The sequence below is a fragment of the Suncus etruscus genome, chromosome 1, assembly GCF_024139225.1.
Source record: "Suncus etruscus isolate mSunEtr1 chromosome 1, mSunEtr1.pri.cur, whole genome shotgun sequence".
In the NCBI taxonomy this organism is placed as follows: Eukaryota; Metazoa; Chordata; class Mammalia; order Eulipotyphla; family Soricidae; genus Suncus; species Suncus etruscus.
This window is the reverse complement of record NC_064848.1, coordinates 100,463,337-100,488,588: the sequence shown is the minus strand read 5'-3', so window position 1 is coordinate 100,488,588 and position 25,252 is coordinate 100,463,337. Positions and strand designations below refer to the sequence as shown.

General features: G+C 33.9%; 1 protein-coding gene and 1 non-coding gene across 2 annotated transcripts in view; both read left to right on the top strand.

The window, feature by feature from the left end:
• Positions 1 to 25,252, top strand: part of ZNF804B (zinc finger protein 804B) — a 572,377-nt gene that overhangs the window by 105,414 nt on the left and 441,711 nt on the right. The gene's annotated exons all lie outside the window — the stretch shown is intronic.
• On the top strand, positions 15,099 to 15,231 carry LOC126031879 (small nucleolar RNA SNORA51). Its single transcript, XR_007503693.1, has one exon. It is a non-coding gene; the product is annotated as a small nucleolar RNA SNORA51 (small nucleolar RNA).

Sequence of the window (25,252 nt, the reverse complement as noted above, 5' to 3'; positions counted from 1 at the left end):
TCTCTCTCTCTCTCTCGCCCCCCTCCCTCCCCTCCCTCCCTCCTTCCCATTAGTCATAGGTCCCTGGGCTTCTCTATTAAAGAACATTGAGATATTTGTCAGTTTTGCCTGCAAAGCACTATGGACACCAGCAGGGTGAAACTGTCTCCGACAGCTCGTTTCTGACAGACACTCTTGCATGACTTTAGCATATCTCCAAATAATTATTTGCTTATTGACTATTCATTTGTCTTGTGGACTCTTTTAAAAAAGAGCTAAGTTGGATCGGAGTGATAGCATAGAGGTAGGGTGTTTTGCCTTGCACACTGCTAACCTGGGACGGACCCGGGTTCATTTCCTGGCATCCATATGATCATCAGAGCCTGCCAAGAGCAATTTCTGAGTGCAGAGCCAGGAGAAACCCTGAGCACCACTAGGTGCCCCCCCCCCCCACAAAATCGCTAAGTAGATTTTCCCAGTTCTTGATTGCAAAAAGGAAATGATTTTACTGAATGTTTTTTTTTCTATTATCTATCTAACCTTTGCCTTCTTCCTTTTAGTTTTATATTTCAAATATTTTCTGTAAAAGTATGAAAATATATGTTTTCTAAACTTTTAATGCTTTCCCCCTGGCCTATTTTATGGGCAGATAGCACATAAAATTATGCAAAAATTACTAGTCGCTTTTGTCCTCATAATTTAACACATTTTTCTTTTATGCACAATAAAGTATTTAAGAGAGTGTTGAACAAATACAAAGTGATAGTATATGAAGACCAGTTTATGAGATCCAGGTAAGAACAGCACATGGGGCCTTGGGGCCTTATCATAGTCATTTACCCAAGGTAATACTGTAAGTACATTTATTACATAGTTTACTTCTTAATCTGTTCTCTTACTTTTAACATAGCTATACCCTTATTTTAAAAAAGGGTTTACAAGAAACTATATGCAGTTCAATATTTGTATAAATTAATAATATCAGCATAATTTAATATAATGTGGTTAGTATCATAAATATAAACCTAGCTACATTTTTTTCTATTTGATTAACTCTTCTTTATTCATCTTGCTTCTTTTTTATAAATATAAGACTGAGTAATTTTTTTTTAGACTGAGTAATTTTATAATTCTACTTTAATTTTCCTTGCTACAATTCTTTTCTTCCAGGAGAATCTCCCCAGATGATTCTCAGGATAAGTCTGGAATACCTGCAGCTGTTTTGCATTTAACCATACCATAGACTAAAGCAAAGTTGCACTGGAAGATCTTGCTGTGCCATCCCAGCAATCCTTGGGCAAAGGGCTTGTTTAGGGTCATATAAAATGTAGCTTAGGGTAATCCAAAGCTTAGATAATCCATCTATAGATGGTCAGGGGCTCATGAGGTGCTACATATTGTATCCAAGCCAGCCCCCCCCAAAATTCTTTACTGTATTATTTTATTGATTGCTGTGTGCTTATTCATTATTTAACACTCTCCAATCATGAACCATTATGCTATTCCAGTTTAAAAAAAAAGAAGTATACAACTGTATGTACACATTTGTCCCTTCTAAAGTTTTCTATTATGCTTCTAAACATTTTTCTTCTGGTGTTATAAACTTCCTGCTGCAATGTGGTTTTTTTGTAATCATTTTGTATAGATAGTTAGCATTCTAAAGTTCTAAATTCCTCTTTTTAGATTCAGCTTTCCATTTGGTAATGTATTTCCCTTTTACAGTGTGAATATGAAGTTGCTTAATTCTTTAAGCTTTGGTGTTTATGGAAAACTCTGTAGTACATATTTTTTTATAAAAGGGTGTTTTTAGATCTTCACTTAGTAGGCTTCATTATTTTAGTATTTTACAAATGTTTGTGCATAGGTTTAGCTTCCATTATTTTCAGAAGAATGTGAAATCATCATTATCTTAGATTTTACTTTTCATTGTCCTGTTCCTAATTAGACTTAAGAAATTGTATTATAAAATATCTTGCGATAGTTTCTTAAATGCTCCTTGAGACTTTTTAACTGTTGATTGATTTTGGTCTTGGGCCACACCCTTTGGTCTCAGGGGCCACTTCCAGCTCTGCACTTAGAAATCACCCCTGGCAGGCTTTGGAACCACATGATATGTCGGGAATTGAACCAAGGCAAATACACCACTGCTGTGCTATCACTCCGGCCCAAGTTCCTTGAGATTTTTAAGTTTACCTGTATAAATGGGTGCTAGAAATATTTAGCTATATTTCTTTAAATATGTTTATATCTATTTTGGGCCTCTTTAGACATTTTAATCATTAATATAGTAAGGACACTTGCAATTGTCCACAGTCAGCACTATTTTACATAGAATTTTCAGCATTTTAAAAATATATATGTCCGAGGCCGGAGCAATAGTGCAGCAGTAGGGCGTTTGCCTTGAATGCGGCTGATCCAGGATGGACCTTGGTTCAATCCCTGGCTTCCCATATGGTCCCCAAGCCAGGAGAGATTTCTGAGTGCATAGCCAGAAGTAATCCCTGAGCGTCACCGGGTGTGGCCCAAAAACCAAAACTATATATATATATATATATATATATATATATATATATATATATGTTTTTAGAATGTTTTCAAATGCATTATTCAGTATTTCTATATTGAGTCAAATATCAATTTTAAGCAGTTATGCTGTTTCAGACTTTGAAGTTTTTCACCTCTAGGTCTCTTGGATATTTCAAATTTTCTTACATAGTTGAATTTTACATAATAGTAATATGTTCTCAATATTATCCTCCGTTAAATATAGGTTGTTAAACTCTGGCTGGTAGGCATAAGAATAATTCCAAATATTCTTTTTATTAGTTTTTAGTGTTTCTCTCCAAGTGTCAGGTAATTTCTATATATACAAGAATTCATCAGAATCTTATTGAATAATAATGAGGCACAATGCAGAAATCTAGAGTTTAAAGCTTTGAATATATTTTTGCTATTCTTTATTGCAAACTTTATTTTTGTAGGAATTTTCTCAACCCTCTTTTCTACTTCTATGCCTGGGCTCTCTGAGTTTTACTTGTTTTCTCTCTGTTCTGTGTCACCAGGTGGTATACAGGAACACATAGGTGGTGTTTCATTTATTGTAAAATATTTGTTGCTTATCTTATTTTCTGATAAAAAACACCCTATTTAGTATATAAAATACCTTAAATATTGATTTTTAAAAACACTTATTATTAGTTTGTTTTTACACAGGATTTAGATGCAGCTATTGCCTTTTGTGAAATTATCTATCTCTCTTATATTATTCTATCTGTTTTGAGAATAACAGTTGCAATAACATATATTTTGTTGCTTACTTTTTATTATCTTTATAATGGATGGCAGGAGTATGTGATTCCACTTGCCAATAATGAAAATTTAACTCCACAAATCTAAAATAAATTTATCTTAATTACAATTATTTCTTCAAAATATTTTATGTATTCACACAAAAGTTCAGAGAATAAAGACTATGACAAATATGTCTTCATAAGAAAAATTGTAATATAGTAGTTTCACTGATGTTTACAATTTAATCTCTATTTTTACATTTTAGTAACTATTTACTATCATGAAAAACATAAAACTTTAGAGCAAATTTATTATTCTTAGTTTCTATAACAATACCCTCATAAAATAAACAACCCCCAAATACTACATCAAATGTTTTACTTTTCTTTTGAATAGATAATATCTTTTCCTTCTGATCAGTTTTGATCTGAACTTTATTAGAATACTCTGTTCAGTCTGAATCATGGTAAATGAGGTGAGATATGGGAAAACAATTTTTGAGATGGTAGATAGGCAAAAGCAAAATAAATCATTGAGGTGTTGGGAAATTGAGCGATGAGGAAACACTAAAGCACTAAGTGTACATATCTAAGAAAATTGAAAGAAAACTTAATAGCACGTTTCATGTATATGAAGGAATATTTTATGGTGTCAGTGAGCAGCTATTTGGTTTGTAAATTGAGGACAGAACTTGAATAGTCTCCAAGCTGATCACCTTGTCATTTATCTCATTTTCTTCATGTTCGCTCTATCTAACATGAAGATGAAATAACAATATTACTCAAAAGTCTTTTTCATTAATCTCTCCTATTTATGAATTTAACAGGACTCTAGAATGCTACATCAAATCTAAACATACAATACAATCTTCCAACATATAATGCTATATATTAATAGCTTATTAGTAAGTACATAGAGAGAATAATAAAATATAACATAACCATATATATAATATATATAATATATATAGATATATAATGGCATATATAGTATTCTACCTCATAGTTCAATGCTTTCCCATATAGACATTTCACTTGTTAGACTTTCCTGTGACAAAATTTTATTTTTACTTCTTTGTTGTGAGTTACAATTTACAATATCACTGACATCATTGATTTAAAGTTGTATTCTACAATGTCTCCACTATATGGGTACTGGGGATTGAACCCAGGTAGGCCACATGAAAAGAAAGTACCTGAACAACTGAGTTCTTTTTGTGCCCTACTGTGACATAATTATTAACATTTCTTATTTCCAAAATTCTTCTTCACTTATAACCTATCTAAACGCCCTTTTTAATATCTTTTAATAACTATGTTTAAAATTATCTAAAATTGGGCATAAATATTTTAAATCCTTTTCTATTAAACATCATATAAATATAAATCTACCTTACCAATATATTTCTTTCATAGTTTCTTCAATTTCTTCAATTATTTGTTTGGTTTTTTATGTTTCTTTTATTTATTCCTTATTGTTATACTTATAAAACTCCTGTTATTTGTCCATAAGTTAATAAGATATACATAAGATATTAAAAAACATTCAATATTCTATAGTAAAGATATTAGCTGTCTTATCTTTTTTCCCTTCCTTTTGTCCCTTAGTTTCCATTTTTAACTCATTTTTCTTCCATTCCTTCCATTTTTCTCATTAGTGACATTTTGTGCTAGGTAATTTTTTGTCTGTGAAATAGGCTCTCTATATAACAAAATATTCAGTAGCATCTCTGGCCTTTATTCATTAAATGCTCTATACCCCTAATCTTATCAAAAGTCAAGTTTAGTGATTGTGAAATATCTGTTTGAAGACAAAATACTTTCTGAGAAATACTGCTCTAGTCACTTTGAATTACTTATAATTCCCTGAACACTGATATGTTTGATTTAGGTTATCTGTGTCTCTATCAGAAATGACTCATTCTCCTCTTTCTATTCTTGCTTTATTTGGGGGGGGAGCATACACGATGACACCTCAGAAATCCTGACTCTGTGCTTAGAAATCGCTCCTGGCTCAGGGGAACATAAGGGATGCCAGAGATTGAACCCATGTCTGTCCTGGGTTAGTTGTGTGCAAGGAAATGCCCTACCACTGTGCTACCATTCTATACCCCATATTCTTGCATTTTAAAACTTGAAGAACCTGTTTCCATACGTAGACAATAAACTGATGATAAAACAAATAAAGTACAAAACTGACCACAATAAAGGACTGAGACTACTCAAGTGGTACAAAAATGAGAGTAGCATGTGTTTAGCCCCAAAACTACATTTCTCTGCTCTGTGATCACTTTTGGATATAATACTAAAACTTTCAAGCTTCAATAGCTGCTGGAACACACAAAACCATTGGGTAACTACTGCTGGGTTGAGCACCACTGGGTATGTTCTCTACTAAAGTAAATAATAATAAACACAAATAACTTGAAGAAATAGAACATGTATCTAAGCAAACTTATCTCTTTGGCCTACAGTACATTTAATCACATTCATTCTCTGTTTTCATTAGCAACTTCCTTATAAATTATTTTGTTAAATTGCATCTCATTTAATGAAATGAAAAGGCTATAGAAATGATTAATCCAATCTGTACTTATGATCTTATGTCAAGCATATATTAAAGAGTTTTGAAGAAAAATTTTCATATACTTTCAACATATCCTCTTAATCAAACAATGTATACACACATTCCTTATTAAAAGTCATTGTTCTAGCTCTTGGAACCAAAATTCCTCTGAGACATTCTTATTATGGCTCTGACAACAACATGCGCCAGTTTTAATATGACATTCTGACAAAGAGGAAATGGCGACAACTTCATCTAAGAGCAGGTTGTCTTATATCATCACCTATCGATAATATGAAATAAGAAGACACGTCATACTTTGATCTGTACAAAAACCAGGATCGCTGACTACAGAAGACTGACTGCAACAACTGGGCAGAATTTATCCTGGGACCAATAAAAGAGACCCTAGCTTAGGTCTTTGGCCTATGATCAGTGAAACAACCAAGAACTCTAATTCCAGAGATCTGAGACAACTGCAACTGAGCAGAACTTCTGGAAACATAATGAAAGACCCTATCCTGGGTTTCCTCCTAGGATCAGTACAAATACCAAGACCAGCCAATTACAGAAGACTGATAAAAACAACAGTGTTGGAACAGAACTTCTAAAACCGTAAAAACCGTAAAAAAGACTCTATCCTAGGCTCCATCCTATGACCTGTGCAAACACCAAGATCTCTAGTTACAACTGAGCAGAAAGTTGCCAGACACCACAAAAAGACCTCAGGGAGAGTAAAAGAGCATGTATGGAGCCTGTAGTTATTCCCATGAGAGTATGCTTTAAGGGTGGAGAAACCCTGTATCTTTTAGGTCAATCTCCCCCAAATATTTACTGTGCCTTTGCAAAGAGGGGGGGGAAGCACAATTTTTTCTTTATTTTTTCTTTTTATTTTGCACTCGTGATTATTACTTGGTTGTTGTCTGTATTGTGGTGCTTTTTGGATTTTTTTTTTTGTCATTGTAGTTTGAGTTTTTTTTGTTTGTTTGTTTTGTTTTCTTGTTTTTTATTTTTGTCTTTTTGTGATGTTTTTCTTCCTTATCCCCTTTCTTCTCTTAAATTGATATTTTATAACTCTCTAGTCAGGGGTCCTCAAACTTTGTAAACAGGGGGCCAGTTCACTGTCCCTCAGACCATTGGAGGGTCTGACTATAGTAAAAACAAAACTTATGAACAAATTCTTATGCACACTGCATATATCTTATTTTGCAATCAAGAAACAAAACAGATACAAATAAAATATGTGGCCCGTGGGCCATAGTTTGAGGACCACTCTAGATGAACTCCTCCTGGATAGACTTTTTTTTGTTTTGGGGGGTTCTTGTTTGTTTTTTGTTAATTTTTGTTTTTGTTTTTGTTTTTGTTTTGTTTTCTTTCAATTCAAACAGAACCACAAAACTTGAATCAATTTATTCTGCCTCATAAATTTGGGGGGGAAATGGATTACAGTACCAAACTGAAAAGTTGTATGAACATTGAGTAGAAAAAAAAAATTAGTCTTAAACACCAAAATCTAAAGCCAACAACAACAGAGTCATACACATTCTACAACAAACTAGACACAGAGAGAACCACTTATACTAACAACCCTGGGGGGCAAAGGAGGGGATTATGGGATGCATGCTGGGAACAGGGTTGAAGGGAGGACAACACTAGTGGTGGGAATTCCCCTGGGTTCAATGTCACTATGTACCTAAAATATTACTGTGAAAGACTTGTAATCCAACTTTGGTCACAAAAAAAAGGGGGCCAGAAGAGGTGGCACAGAGCGGTAAGGCGTCCTGCCTTCCTGGGCACTAGCCTAGGACAGACCATGGTTTCTATCCCCCGGCAAACCAATGGTCCTCCAAGCCAGAAGCAATTGCTGAGTGTGTAAGCCGGGAGTAACTCCTGAGCATCACCAGGTGTGCCCCCCCCCAAATAAAACAAAAGAAACCCCAAAACAAAAAAAATCATTGTTCTATAAATTTAAAAATATTGGGGGCTGGAGAGATAGGAGAGATAGCACGAGCAGTAAGGGACTTGCCTTGCACGCAGCCCAACCCAGGATTGACTGTGGTTCAATTCCCGGCATTCCATGTGTTTCCCTGAGCCTGCCAGGAGTAATTTCTAAGCACAGAGCCAGGAGTGAGCCCCTGAGCGCTGCTGAGTGGTGACAAAAAATAAATAATACATAATAAATAAATAAAATATTAAGCTTGAAAACCATTTAAAGTAACAAGTTTCCAAGTAAGCTTTAACTAAAAATGTGATTTTAAAAATATTTTATTAACAAAATTTAATTAATTTTATTATTAATTTTATTATTAATTTATTATTTATTAATAATAATTATTTATTATTATAGTCAGTTATAGTGAGAGAGTATGGGGATAGGTGTGGTCTACAAAGGTAGGGAAGAAGATATATAGATATCAGGGACTAAATCAGCTCTAACATTTGAGTCATTATTGACCAGTATTTATTTTATTTTACTGACCAGTGTAAAATTACTTGTTACTCATAATTATTTTTCAAGCACACAGTATTTCACCACCAATCTTTTCACCAGTGTCCACTTCTTTCCTCCAATGCTCCCTTGACCCATATTGCCTCCCTGTTTGCTTATACAATAGTTGCTTTTTGTTTTTAATATATGTAAATTTTGCATTGTGGTTTACAGTATTCTTGCTGGTATATTTTCATGTACAACAATCTGCTACTTTTCAACCACATCTCCCTCCACCTGGTTTTCCTCCACCATGGATGTTTGCCACCCTCGCTCTCACCCCCATCCTCTTCAAAGTATTTTGTTTTATAACAAAACATGGAACACATTGGGTTTTGTTTGAATAGTGTTACTGTGCGCTAAAAACAAACACTTAAATAATATAAGCACAACATTGAATAATATTAAAAAGAATAAAATTTCTGCTTTCCTGTGTGAAGCAGCCAAAAATATGACAGCGAACATTATATACTCTCTTCAGGGCCCATCCGATACTCCACCCAATAAGGGTGGATCCAGGGAGTGCAGTTGCTCACAAATTCTAGCCCATGAACCCCACCACAATATTTATTAAAAAACCACACTACATGTGTGGCAATAGGGAAACAATAGAGGACAACACCACACATAGAAAAATGAAGAAGGCAGCTCTGATGACACGAAAAGTATCAACCAATTAGTTATTCTCTCATATAAGGTGTTTAGAGAAGAAACGTGGAGGATGTACACAGAATTCAAAGAAAGCATAGATCAAGGTGAACAGATCACAAAAATAGAAATCAAAAAACTCAATCTGAAAAAACAGGACTGAAAATCTTGGGTAGAGGAGATGAAAACCTCAATGGAAAGCCTCTGAACAGAATAATAGAAGCTGAGAACAGACTCAGTGAGCTGGAAGATGAGATACCGAACAATTCCATAAGCAGAAGAGATTGGAAAGGAACCTCAAAGCAAATGATCAGACAATGGAAAAACTACTCAAAGAATGTTAACAGATTTAAAATAGAACTCTTTGATAAACTCAATAAAAACAACATAAGAATCAGTGAAGTCCGGGCAGGAGAGATAGCATGGGGTAGGGCATTTGCCTTACATGCAGAAGTATGGTGGTTCGAATCACTGCATTCTATATGGTCCCACGGGCCTTCCAGGGGGCAATTTCTGAGCACAGAGCCAGAAGTAACCCCTGAGCACTGCTGCGTGTGACCCTCCCAAAAAAGAGTCACTGGAGACAAGAGACCCAAGAAGAGAATAATAAAAAGAGAAGTTGGAGAAAGAGTGAGGAGAGGAAGAGGGGAAGGAAGAAGAGGATAGGAAGAAGAAGAGGAGGAGGAGAGAAAAGAGGAGGAAGAAGAAAGAATAAGAATTGGAAGAAAAAGAGGAAGGCGAGGAAGAAGGAGAATGAGAAAAGGAAGAAGGGAAGAAGTGGAAGAAGAAGAGGAAGAGAAGAAGAAAAGAGAAAGAAGAAGAAGAGGAGGAGGAGGAGCAGGAGGAAGAAGAAGAAGAAGAAGAAGAAGAAAGAAGAAGAAGAAGAAAAAAGAAGAAGAAGAAGAGAAGAGAGAAGAGAAGAAGAAGAAGAAGAAGAAGAAGAAGAAGAAGAAGAAGAAGAAGAAGAAGAAGAAGAAGAAGAAGAGGAGAAGAAAAAAGGGAAAAGATAAGAGGAGGGAGGAGGCTAGGGATGTGTTCAATTTGTAGAGCAGATGACTTACAGGTGTCAATGCCTAGATTTGATCCCAGATGATCTTGTATTCAAACTCAAATATTCCCACTACTTGTATGAATTTGTGTAGATATGTATGTCTAAAATATGTGATAAACAAGCTCACCTCTAAAAAAAAAGGAAAAATAAAATTTTACTGAATTTTTTCTACTACCCTTTTGCACCTCAGAGGATGACATTTTATTATGCTTTCTAAAGTATAGGTCTTTTGCCAAATTTGATAAATCTACTTTAGTCTAAAAGTTATTTCGAACATTCCATATACACTGTCACATTAAAATATACTTTTGATTGTTTCCTTGTATTTTTCCCAAACCAAAGATTTGTTTTAAAATTCTTGCTGTCATATTCTATTTTTTCTCCAAGGTTCTGGGGGTAATACTTTCAGTTACATGTTGTTAATTAATTGGTTAGATAGGCTAATACACAGAGAGAATCCACAAACATGCATATTACTGATCATTCTTTCTGATCTTACTATTGAACAGAACATGAAACAAACAGAAGAAATGCATCTTTATTCCTCCTCTTTGACCATTGGGGGAAAAAATGTTGATGATGGCGTCTCCAACCCAAGTTACCTTACCATTATTCTAACGATGTCAATCTCCAAGGCATCCAAAATGGTTATGTAAATAACCACCTGCTATGTTAATGAGGAATACCCTACATTTGTTTTCTGGACATTCTAATGCCTTATTATTTTGCAGGATATTCATGTAAATTTCACAAACAGGAAACTTTCTGGTCTTTCTGAGTATTCTATTTTAGCAGTTAGTTCTGCTCTGTCCAATAACATAGTTAACATGTACTAGGATCTCTAAAGACAATATGTATTCAACTCAGTGCCAGTATCATACTCCAATGAATGCTCTTATGGGACTTAAAAAGTAAAAGACTTGTGTCTGGATTTGGAATAGGGATTGCATTAAATCTATATAGCAATTTGGGTAAAATAGTCATTTTGACTATGTTAATTCTACCTATCCATGAGGATGGGATGTTCTTCCATTTCTTTAGATCGTCTTCAATTTCTTTCTGAAGTGTTTTGAAGTTTCCCTGGTATAGATCTTTCACTCTCTTGTAAGGTTGATTCCTAGGTATTTGATATTTTTTGATACTATCTTAAATGGAATTGTATTTTTAATCTCTCTCTCCTCAACTTCATTGTTTGTATATAAAAACGCTACTGTCTTTTGTGTATTGACTTTGTATCCAGCCACTTTACTGTATTGGTTGATTGTTTCTAGTAGTTTTTCTGTGGATTCTTAGGGTTTTTGATGTATATCATCATATCATCAGCAAATAGAGCTAGCTTGTGCTCCTCTTTCCCTACTTGAATTCCTTTGATTCCCTTCTCTTGTCGGATTGCTATTGCTAGGACTTCTAAGGTTATATTGAATAAGAGTGGAGGAGGAGTGGAACAGCCTTGCCTAGTTCCTGACCTTAGTGGGAATGCTCTAGTTTTCTCGCCATTAAGCATAATGTTGGCTGTAGGCTTTTCATAAATAGCTGTAACTATCTTAAGGGAAGGTGCCTTCTAACCCTATTTTGCTGAGTGTCTTTAACATGAACGGATGTTGGATTTTGTCAAACGCCTTCTCTGCATCGATTGATATGATCATGTGGTTTTTGTCCTTCATGTTGTTGATGTGTGTATAATGTTGATTGATTTGCGTATGTTGAACCAACCTTGCATTCCTGGGATGAATCCCACTTGATCATGATGTATGATCTTTTTAATGAGGTGTTGGATTCGGTTTGCTAAGATTTTGTTAAGTATCTTTGCATCAATGTTCATTAATGAGATTGTCTATAGTTTATTTTTTGGTGGTGTCTTTGCCTTCTTTAGGAATGAGTGTGATATTAGCCTCATAAAAGGAGTTGGGGAGGATTCCTGTTTTTTCAATGGTTTTGAAAAGCCTATGGAACAGTGGTAATAAGTCTTCTTGAAATGTTTGATAGAATTCACCTGTAAATCCATCTGGGCCTGGGCATTTGTTCTTAGGGAGTCTTTTAATTACGTCTTCAATTTCCTCTGAAGTGATTGGACTGTTTAGAGTTTCTAAGTCTTTCCTTTTCCAGTCTTGGAAGAGGGAGTTTTGTCCAAGAATCTTTCGATTTCTGGTGGGTTCTCTAGCCTAGTTGAATATAGTTTGTTCATAATATGATCTCATGATATGTTGTATTTCTTGGGGTTCTGTTGTAATCTCTCCCCTTTCATTCGTGATCCTAGTGATTTGGGTGTTTTCCCTCTTTTTTTTGGTAAGTTTTGCCAATGGTTTGTCTATCTTATTTATTTTTTCGAAAAACCAACTCCTGGTCTCATTGATTTTTTGTATTGTTTTCTTAGTCTCTATGTTGTTTATTTCTGCTCTGGTTTTTATGATTTCTGCCTTCTGGTTGTGGTTGGATTTCTCTGTTGCTGTTGTTCCAATTCTTTGAGGTGATCTTTTAAACTGTTGGTTTTGTTATTTCCTGTTTCTTAACATAGGCCTGTATGCTATGAGTTTCCCCCTAAGTACTGCTTTTGCTGTATCCCATAAATTCTGACATGTTGTCTCTTCATTGTCATTCGTCTCAAGGAATCTTTTTATTTCCTCCTTGAGTTGTTCTTTGATCCAGCTGTTGTTAATCAGTATGTTGTTCAATCTCCAGGTATTAGTTTTCCTCCATTGCTTCTTCTGACATCAATTATAAGCTCGTTGCATAGTGATCTGAAAGGGTACTTCTAATGATCCTTACCTTTGTGGTCTTATATAGGTTGGCTTTGTATCCTAAAGACATGATCTATTCTGGAGAAGGTTCCATGTGGGTTTTGAGAAGAATGTGTATTCTACTTTCTGGGGATGGAGGGCTCTATATAAGTCTATTAGCCCTAATTCTCCTAATTTTTCATTTATTCTTTAAAGAAATAGAACAATCATTATAAAAATTCATTTGGAACCATAGAAGACCCAGGATAGCTAAACACATTCTGAAAAATGAGAAGTTGGGAGGTATCTCCTTACCTAACTTGAAACTATACTATAAAGCCATAGTAATAAAAACAGCATGGTACTGGAACAGAGACAGGACCCTCAGACCAGTGGATTGTAGAACAGAATTCCCCAGACATAAACCCCAAGATAATATAGCCAACTAATATTTATAAAAAGAGGGCAATAATATGAAAATGGAACAAAGAAAGCCTATTCAACAAATGGTGTTGGTAACAACTGGGAAACTCATATGCACGACAGTGAAAATCGACCCATATCTCACTCCTATACAAAAGTCAACTCAAAATGGATCAAAGATCTGGAAATCAGACCTGAATCTATAAAGTTTACGAGAATACAAATCGGCAGGAAACACTCGAAGACCTTATATTCAAAAGGGTCTTGAGAATGGAGCACCAATGGCAAAAACGTTAGCATCAACTATAAACAAATGGGACTATATCAAACTAAAAAGCTTCTGCATGGCAAAAGAAACCCTACTTAATGCAAGAAGACAGCTAACAGAATGGGAAAAAATCTTTTCACTTGATATATTAGATAAAGGGCTGATATCTAGAATATACAAAGCGCTCAGAAACCTGAGTCCTTCAAAACCAAACGAAGCCATAAAAAAATGGGGAGACGAAATGAATAGACATTTTTCTGAGGAAGAGAGAAGGATGGCCAACAAACACATGAAAACATGCTCACCTTCACTCATCATCAGGGAGATCCAAATCAAGACAACAATGAGATACCACCTCACACCAGTGAGGTTGGCTCACATCAAAAATAATGGGAACAACCTTTGTTGGAGAGGATGTGGTATGAAAGGAACTCTCATTCATTGCTGGTGGGAATGCCCCTTGGTCCAACATCTATGGAGAAAAGTCTGGAGAGTGCTCAAAGATCTCAGAATTGAGCTGCCATTTGACCCAGCAATTGCTCTCCTAGGCATATATCCCCAAGATGGAAGGACATTCATTCCAAAATACATATGCACCCCACTATTTATTGCAGCACTCAGTATAATAGCCAAATCTTGGAACCAACCTCGATGTCCAACAACAGATGAATGGATCATTAAGATGTGGTACATATATACAATGGAATATTACATGGCAGTTAGAAATGATACAATCACAGACTTTGCAGCAACGTGGATGGACCTAGATCATGTTATGTTAAACGAAGTAAGTCAGAAGACAAAAGAAAAACACAGAATGGTAGCACTATTCTGAAACACCTAGAATACATAAAAAACAAAAAAAGGACATTGAAGAAGCATAACTGCTAGAACCACAAAGAAAGACTCCATAAACTCCATTCCCTGATCTGCACAGCCACCAAGATCTCTAGAAACAGGTCTGATTTTACCATCCAAGATAAAGTAGAAGTCTTCCACATACCACGAAAGCAGCAAGAGGAGAATAAATGATCTATTTTTTTGACGTCTTTATTTTGGTGTGGAGATTACGGTTGATGTCTCCAATATTATTTTATTTTATTTTGTTTTGTCTTTCTCTTTCTTTTTTGCACTTGAGTATGATTTGATTTCAGAACCGAGATTATTATGTGGTGCCTGTCTTTATTGTTGTGGTGCTTATCGGTTATTTAATTCGATATTTTTTTTGTGTGTGTGTGTGTATTGTTGTGGTATTTTAATTACTTTTTTCACATCCTCTCTCAAATTGAGGTTGGAAGCCTCTAGACAGGACTCTGCCTATTTTCAGTATATTTGATTTTTGATTGAGAAGAGGACATATTAGGTGATGGGTATTCCCCTGATTTAATGTGAATATGTACCCAAAATACTACAGTGAAAGATATGTAAGCCATTATGGAAAAAAAAATTGTGTTTTTAATCAGAAACTTTCTTTGACTTACATGTATTATTATTATATTAATTATATTATATGTTATGTTATGTCACTATATTATGTTATATTAGTTTACCTTATTAGGTTAATCAATTTTGTCCTTTAAATGAATTCTTACTTAAAAAAAAAAAAACAAAAAAAAAACAACTTTAGTTTGCCCTGAAGAAAAAAAAAATAAATAAAAGATAAAATAAGGCCTCCCAATTCTTACCACAGGCTGTGTTCTTTACACTGGCTGTATAGAAAGAGGAGGTACAGTAAAGGCACCCCATATACACCTCAACACAGGCCCCTTGCCGGTTATTTATTGTGAATTGGGGGACAAAAAAAAAAAAAAAAAAAGTAAAAGACTTACTTGACAATTAGTTATAGATAGTAACATAAATAGTTAATTTCTTCAACATAACACAAAGTGCTCTACCAATGTCAGTAAATTTTTGGACACAGTGCCATCCTGTATTGAAACTAATGATATATCAAAGCCAAAAAGACTTAAATTATATCTCAGACCACTTTATTGATTACTTCTATCCATCACCTTTTATGTTCTTTTCCATAGTTGAAAATGCTTATATTACTTTTTATTCCATACATTAAACAAATAACTATTGCTTTCAGAATTTTAGTAACAAAGAGAACTGAAAAATAGATGGGAACTGTTGTTAAGTGTGTTTCAGTTTAAAGAGAAACCATTATACCTACAGATCAATGCAAACTAGTACTTTGTATAAAGCAGAGCATCTCAGAAAAGGTTTCAAAGGTAACATACTTTATACAGTTTTTTAAAATGAATTAGGGTTTCTGATAGCACAAAAAAGAAAATTTTTTAAAGAACGAGAATAAAATCCTGTATATAATCCAACACCTTGATATAGACAATCTTAAATGGAAAATGGTAAAAGTATTATGAAAAATATGATAATGGACTGATTATGCTAACATTTTTAGATGACTGCCTATTGGGTCTTATCTCAAGTCACAATTATTACTATCGTCATTTCAAAAGCAGTGGCATAAACATTAAGTTTATCTGGCCTGGCTGAGAAGAAAACATTCACTATTTTCCTACTGAATCATCTTACAAAAACATCATTGTATCTGTAGATTTTCTAGAAGCAAATCATAAGTGTGGGAAATAGGAAGACAACCAAAATGAATAAGAGGGAAGTATAAAGGAAACCAAAAATGAAGTCATTGGAGCAAGAGAGATGGTACAATGGTCTTTCATGTGGCAAAACCAAGTATGATCCTAGGCATCCCTTATGGTCCCCGAGAACTCCCAGGAGTAATTCCTAAGAAGCACCCATATATCCACAAAACTAATAATAATAATAATAATAATAATAATAATAATAATAATAATAATAAATTACAATTATAATAATAAGGATTTAAATATGACTATGCTTTTGTGAAATTCCAACTAGCAAATTACAATAGTATAAGCAATTCAGTGTCTTTAGAAATCAATTAAAGTTAAAATATTTCATTTCTTTTTTTTGTCTTTGTTTTTGTTTCTGTTTTGGAATCACACCTTCCAATGCTCAGGGAATTACTCCTGGCTCTGCACTCAGGAATCACACCTCGTGTATGCACTCCTTATCAAATTTAGGACTAGTAATGTGACTCATGGTAGAATATCTGCCTTGCATACATGTGGCCTTAGCACTACCAAAACAAGCAAAACAATCCCCCAATAAAAATACATATAGCACAAGTGAGGAATAAGTTCTATGTCCTTTGTTATAATTATCCAAATCCTATGACATGCTGAAATACAAATAACTTGGAAATAATGGTATAAAACTCAATAATAAAAGATATATACTCCAGATGTATTTTTCAAATAAGATCCAGATGGGCAATGAAAAGGCTCAATAAACCAAAGAAGAATCATATTATCACCACCTGAGACTACAGATTTCTGTTTACAAAATGAGTAATAGACTTTCAGACATTGTGTTTATACAAATGGAATGTAACAGGTGTACAAAATTATTAATGAGGAACTTATCTGAATATTCTTAACCACACAACTAAATATAATTTATTTAAAATTTATAATAAAGGATTAAGAGAACTAAGCTAGATGATTCTATGATATAAAAGAAGCAATTAGATAAGTAGGTGATACCAACATCAGAAAAAAGATAGGAGGAGTGAAAGTAAGGAGAGAAAGTGGGCTGAAGAGAGCAAAGAGAACTGGGAGCAGTATGATATCTTACCTTAATGCATCATTAATTTTAAGAAAGTCATTTAAAAGATTTTGCAATTTGGTGAATAATTTTAAATATAATATGGATATTTAGTATTATAATTATCTAAAATTTAAAATACTTCAGCAAAAGCTATTGTAGAAAAATGTTAACATTGAATTCAGACAGTGGGGGGTAGGAGCAGTGATGCTAGAGGTAAGGCGTGTGTGCCTTGCAAGTGCTAGCCTAGGATGGACCAAGGTTCGATCCCCCAGTGTGCCATATGGTTCCCCCCAAGCCAGAAGTGATTTCTGAGCCCAGAGCCAGGAGTAACCTCTGAGCATTAACGGGTGTGGCAAAAAAAAATTTAAAAAAAGATTTTAGACAGTGGACATATGGGCTACACTTTATTTTTTAGAATACACTAAGCACTTTCCCACATATTTTAAACTTTATACTATAATGAAAAAATAAATTACAAATGTGAGATTAGGGGATGAAGAAATAGCGCGGCAGTAAGGTATTTGCCTTGCACATGGCTAATCTAGGATGGACATTGTTTCGATCCCTGGCATCCCATATGGTCCCTAAAGCCAGGAATGATTTTTGAGTGCATAGCCAAGAGTAACCCCTGAGAATCACTGGGTGTGGCCCTTCCAGAAAAAAAAAAACAACCAAAAAACCAAATGTGATATTAATTCATATTGCTAGTTATTTTATATCTCTCAATGAATAGCATCAAAAAAATTTAGTAAGCTTAGGTGTAAGACACAATATATTTAATATTCACTTTTTTGTTTATTAAACTTATTCACTCTCTTAACTCACTTTATAGTGATAACACAAAAATTTTTTAAAAAATTTTTGGAATTTTGGGGCAGGAATGAAAATGCAGTGTAGGGTGTTTGGCTTGCACTTAGCTGACCTAGGACGTACCTGGGTTTGAACCCCAGCATCCCATATGGTCCCCCAAGCCAGGAACAATTCCTGAGTACATAGACAGGAGTAACCGCTGAGAGTCACTGGGTGTGGCCCAAGAACCAAAAAAAAAAATTCTAATTTTGATTCTGATGTTACACAGACTCTTACTCAAATTACCTAAACACCTAAAATTTTTTATTTGTTATTTATGAAATGAGAATTTTATTAAAATTTTTATAATTACATTATTAATAAGTGCGCTGATGAATATAAATTCAGTTATAACTAAGAAAATGTTGGGACTATAAACTATAGCACCATTAGTACTGAGCATATAATTATAAAAGATCCCTCACTAGAATACTTACCAAAGCTGCTTTCTGCTTTGGAGCATCCTTCATATTAAGTTTAAGCTCCAAGTATTTAAGCAGCCTTAGTGAAGAATTGCAGCAAACATCATTAAATATTTTCTTTAAGTATAATCAAATTCCTAAATACTTATTACAATTTAAAGATGACAGAACTAATAAATATGAGCATATATCAATGCAATAATTTTATTTTCCATATTATAGAAACATTAGTACTGTTTAGTGTCTATGAACATAAGTTTATAAAATATTGAAAAACTTTTACCCTTATTTTGCTTTATATTTTGTAAATGTATCACACAAAGTTTTTGCTATAAACTCTGTGGAGTTATTTTAATTTGGTACAAAATAGTACTGCTATTTCTTATTTACATCCTTTTGAATAAACAGGGTATAGAGAATCTCAGTACTGTACTTCTAAGTAAAATGACATGATATTTAAAATTTTTTTCAGAAATATTTGATTTTAGAAACAGATTATCCTATACAGATCATATGCAGGGAGATTAGGTTGCAAACTTCCTTAATTGATTTTTAACAATTATTTAACTCTAGGGCTACCATTTGTGCAACTACAATTAAAGGCCCAGTACCTCAGTTTCCACCCTTAATTTTCTGACCTGTTCATAAATGTCTGCTACATGCTGAAGCTCACAGTGCAAGGTTTCATTAATAATGGATTTGTGATATAACTGTGATAGAATTTCTGTTCCCCAACAGAGTTGACAGTGTTCCACTTCATGGGAGAGCTGGTTTCTTTAATCTCACTTTCCAGCAAAGACAATAATTGAAGCAGAATGAGCAGAAGTTAATCAAATGGAAACAACTTACTTGACTGGTTCAATTCATTTATACAATTGATGATATAGCAAAATAATTAGTCTGACTATTCTTAGGTCATTAAGACAACCACATGTAAAATAAGATTTAAACATTTTCAGAATGATGAAAATTAAGATGGATTAGAATATGATATGCTATTTGTATCAGCTAAAATGTATATTGCAATCCAATCAGAATCCAGAGCATGTCTATCACTATGACATATTTAATGAATATTCAATGAGGCACCCAGAATAATCTCAAGTATTAGCTAGATGTATGGAAGGTAGTCAATAAATGCAATAGTACTTGAATATGTATCTCCTCTGAAGAAATATAACATCCTCAAAATAATACTAAGACACAAGAAAATATAGCTAGGGCTGAAAAAATTCAAAAGTTAATACAGGCTCGGGCCAGAGTGGTGGCACAGCAGTAGGGCCTTTGCCTTGATAGCGGCTGACCTAGGACCAGATGGGGCCGAAGCTGTGGTACAAACGATAAGGCATCTCTGTGCCTTGCCCACTAGCCAAGGACGAACTGTGGTTCGATCCCCAGTGTCCCATATGATCCCCCAAGCCAGGAGTTATTTCTGAATGTATAGCCAAGGAGTAACCACTGAACATCACCGCGTGTGGCCCCAAAACAAAACAAAACAAAACAAAAAAAGTAAAAAAAAAATGGTAATACAGGCTCAACAAAGTTATATTTGTTTTGAATGTCTACAGTTTAGCCAAACTGATATTTCAGAACATAATACCCAGTGCTTTCCCTGAATCTGACATTAATATTAATTTCAGAAGGGTTCCCAAATAATTTATGGTTCAATAATTTACTATAAATATCTTTAGATTTCTGCATAAATATTATATTTGTGCATACTTAAATTACATAAAAAGAAAACAAATCAATGTCATCCAAAGAAATAAAGGGGAACTTAGTCTAGGTGTATTCCAAAAATTAAGTTTCCATTATCCTTTCTTAGTATAACATGAATGATGTGTCACATAGAAAACTCATCCAGGTTTCTGTGTACAGTTTTTATTGAATAACATTATGTAGGCACAATGATTCATTATGTAGCCTCAGTTTATTGAACTCATACTCTAGAGGAACCTTTGTCATAGAATCCAAACTTGACCTTAGATTTGATTGTTGATCTTTTTAATGAAGTCAGCTCCCTGTCAGAACAGTATTGTTCTGTCATGAATGAAATAGATTATCTACCAGATTAGAGCAGAGATCAGATTTTTTTTACAAAAGTCAAATACTTTACAATAAAGATTAATGATTTTACATATAGTGTTAAATAAAATATACAATGAATGATAAAATTGTTATACCTCTAGTTATAATTTCTATATCTGCTTTAAACTAGAGAATATAACTCAATATTATATTATACTCCCAAGAAGTCAGTGAATATTTTCTTTATGTGATTGATGCACAATTTTTCCCATAATTGGGACTATCATCAAGAATATTACATTACTAATGATGATCATTTAAATAAAAGCTCTTTAGATGAACATGGGATTGCAGGATAGGGCCAAATCATAGTTTCGGGCTGAAAATCATTTTTATGTCTACTGAAGTCTATAGGAATAATGCTTTCATGTTAGAACTTTGATTAGTCTAAGAAAGTAGTAGTAGAAGGAATTAGAACTATCCTATAATGGCCTGTAGGAATATATTTTTCCTAAAGTGCATTTCTCTTTGGACATCAATTTGCATTATTTTTCGTTAAGACACAACTTAAAATTATATAGAATTCAACTGGAAGGGGTCAATATAAGAAGCAAAAAACCTTGAAAAATGACTTCTTTGGGAAACTCATATAGTGGAAAACATTGAAGACCCAACCCAGTCAAACTGAAAATAGTTCAAGTGTAAGAAATAAGACAATATATAGTAAATGTGTTTATATGTCATATGTTATGTGTAAATAACTTAAAGCAGGAATTTATCTTTGACATTTTGTTTATTTTATTTTAAGATGAGAAATATGTTGTGCAAGTGTTCGGCTACATTTTTTTTTTTTTTTTGGCTACATTTTTAATATATCAAATGAAGCTCTCAATTCTACCTTCTATTATTCTGAACATCATTTCTTTTATTTGAGGAAGTAAATACACATTTAGTGGTGCTCAGGACTTACTCCTGGATCTCTGTTCAGGGATGACCCCTAACACTACTCAGCAGACCATATAGGATTCTGGAGAGTGAACTTCTGTTTGTCACATGCAAGGCAAGTGCAGTGCATACCACATTACCTATCTGGCCCTCAATCACACCTAGATGATCAATTTATATGTTTTCCTACATTCTCTGGATTTAGTACTAAGCTTATTCAATAATTTCAGCATTTCCTAAACTGCTAAAAGTAAAGATACTAGCAATTTACTTGGAATGAGATGTAAACCGGTATTGATCTTCTTATTTGCCACATACTAGCTAAGTAGACTTGATTGTAAGTATTTGATTCTCTGAATAATATGTAGAACATAGACAACATAATGTGCTTCTATACTGAATATATGAGGAAAAAATTAAGAAAATGCTTTGCATAGTGTTGCAAATATTGTGTAATGGACTGGAATGCACGCTTTTTATACATATGCATACATAGGATTGACTGACATTTTTAAATTGCATTAGTCAACTTTAAACAAAATTGAAACATTCATTTACTCATGAATCTCTTGAAAATAGGATAATCATTTGGATTTTTCCAATAGTCAATTGAAATCAAGTTGGCTTTCTGTATCTCTGTCTTATGAGTCTACATCAAGAAATGTCCAAGGTTTATAAATCTTGAAGTAACCCTCATCTACAATTGCTACAGAAAATATCTTGAACTCTGCAGTAAGTTCACCTGCCATAGTCAAGTACTGTCATCATCCTCAAATAAAAAATGATGCACAAATACACGGTTGCCATTATCTGAATTCAAGTACTGTTCAAAGCCCTTATGAGAACTTGCTGTCATTTTTACAACAATGTCTAGTATCCAGGGTAATTGCTCTCAGCACTTGAAGTTTTGTAAATTGAAAAGAATACACAATATTTTTTACTCACTTAGTATTCAACATGTTTATCTTAATACTTCAACAACTAACATGCCTTAAACATTAGGCAATCAATATTTTTCAGTGTTTAATTAGTACTCATAATTTTTTGATTTGCTAACCTGAAAATTAAATTATTTTCACTTTGAAAATTGGTTGCAAGGGGCCAGATTGTTAGCACAGAAGTAGGGCATTTGCCTTGCATGTGGCCAAAATAGGACAGACCCCAGTTTGATTTCTCAGCATCCATATGGTCCCCTGAGCTTGCCAGGAGTGATTCTGACCACCACCATACTAGGAATGAAATTAGACTCAAGTTCAATCTTGCCCCTATACTGCCTAATGCTTTCACTATCTCCTGGCCCCTGGAAATTATTTTAAATATCAAAAACCACTATTAGACTAAACAAATTCTTAGCATTGTTGGTAATTACAGACTATAGAAAATTACAGCTCATGTTCATATTCTCACAAAAATATGTGTAATACTAGGTAAATTTTACCTAGTTTTCTGCATCTAAAGTATTACAGTAATATATATATTAGTGTACTATTGTGATATTTATAAAAGCTTTAATATTATCAAATATAGAAGTGCTTGGAAAATATTAATTAAATACATCATGTTATAAAGATAAGCAGCTTCCACAGAATATTCTTTTTTTACTAATTACACAGAGTAAACAAGTTATATTTGTTGATATGTACTATTAAAGATATTAAAATTATAATACAATTATTCATTAATTCATCTGAAAAAGAAATAATAATACAATGAATATTCAACTAAACATTTCAGTAGAAGATAACTGTATTTTCTCTCCAAAATAGTGAAGCAATACTTTAATAATACTTAAATTCTCAAAAACATTCAATTTTTTGCTTTTGTTTTATTTTGCAGTGCTAGTGATTAACTATATGATCTTACACAAGCAAGGCAAGTGTTTTATACTATTGAGCTACATGCCTAGTCCCTATTTTTTTTATTTACCTTTTCTTCCCATCCTTACCCTTTGTTTTCCCTTTTCTCCTTTTTCTCTTTTCAGTTATAAGGATCAAACCTAGAGCCTCACTTATGCAAGGCATGTTCTTTATTACTGAACTACATATCTGGCTCCTGCTTTTTAATGCCTTTTCTTCTTTAATTTCTCCCATTCTGATTTCTTTCTTTTTCTTCAGTTCCCTTTCTTTTTCTCCCTCCCTTCTTTTTAATTTTCACAGTACTAAAGACCAAACCCAGAGGTATACATAGGCAAGGCACTCTACCACTAAACTATACTTCAACTGTTCTGTGATAATTCATTATGTCACAAAAATTCACTTGATTAAAAAATTCAGTATTATACATCATTATATTCAGGAAAATGAAAACATCCAAAGTTTATTGGTATCTTTATATGAGCACTATATCCTTAAGAACAAATAAAAAACTATATTTTGTAATTATTTTCTTTTCATATTTTAGTGTGTGGGGAAAAGTTTAAGAATACTTGAGGTTACTGCTACACATTCAATTATTTAAACAGGGGAGTGTGGGAATGAGGGCTTCAAATCAAGAGGAGATTGTGAAATCAGCACAAATATCACCTGTGCATTTTTAATCCAGTCTGCAATCTTCAGTTGGAAAATTAGAAATGGATGGAGATATACCACCTTGAAATTCCTCAAGGTCTGAAGTTTAGAATCAGTCCTTTTCAATCTCTGTAAGTGCTTCTTGCAGAAGAAATCAATTATGATCTCCCAGAATGTACAGATGATATCAGATGGGAAAAACTCCCTGAGATATACCTAATTTAGATACACTAATTGAACTATCTTGTGACATAGGTTCACAATGTCATTTAGTACAGGCAGAGAATAATCTATAATACACAGACCAATGTTTAGAAAATTAACAAAAAGCCTATGTGGTTGAAAATAGTTCTGAAGTAAGTCATCATTAGAAATCATGATTCTCAGAGTGTGTCTGGATCTGGTAGGTTGAGGTTCCAGAACTGAGGTAGGGACCAGGGCCAGTTTGTTGGCCAGATTTCTAAAGGATGCTATTACTATCATCCATGCTTTCAGTGTTAAAAATTACACAAGGTAGAGGCAGGAGAGTCTCTTGGGTTCACTTAGCCATGACTTTCTTTTGTTAATGAACAGTTCTATTAAAAATCAAAGTTGGTGTTAACTTTAGTGTGTTGCATCTTGAAGAAATTGAGGATATGTTCCTCCTTTACTTGCAAGAATTACAGACGTTGAAAAAGCTTCCCTTTAAGTTAAACAAGAATCGAGAACTTTAGCATATGGATGCCTCTGTAGGTAGCTCTTGTACAAAAATGTTGCAGCTTCACTCCATAAAATTTAGAAAGCAGAGATTTCTGAATGAAGGAAAGTTATCTATGAGCTAGAGACAAATAGGAGGAAAGGCCTATGCCTACCACTCCTCCTGGTTCTGTTCCTGGATGCCATTGAGTACTATAAGGTCCTGTTCACCACACCCTTTGACCCTGGCATTGGTAGGCCATTAGTTAATGGAGTCACCTCTAGAGAACCTGAGCACGTATTTAAAGAAGATAAAAAAAAAAGTTTAAAAATATTTATATAGCAAAGGACAGTAAATTAAAAATAAATTTTAATAATAGCATTCTTCTAGCTCCATAGACTAACTTTATTCTCCAAAGAAATATATAGCAAAAAATGAATAAAAAATAAATGTGGCCAGAGTGATAGCACAGCGGTAGGGCATTTGCCTTACATACAGCTGACCTGGGACAGATCTGGCTCAATCCCCAGCATACTATATAGTTTCTGAAGCCTATCAGGAGCGATTTCTGAGTGCAGAGCCAGGAGTAATTCCTGTGTGCTGCTGTGTGTGTGCCCTCTCAAAAACAAACAAAAAAGTATACCAAGCCATAAAAATTCATGGGAATAATGGCAAAGTAGTTTAAAAAGGCAATCTTAGAAGGAGAAAGTGAGTCAAGTTCCC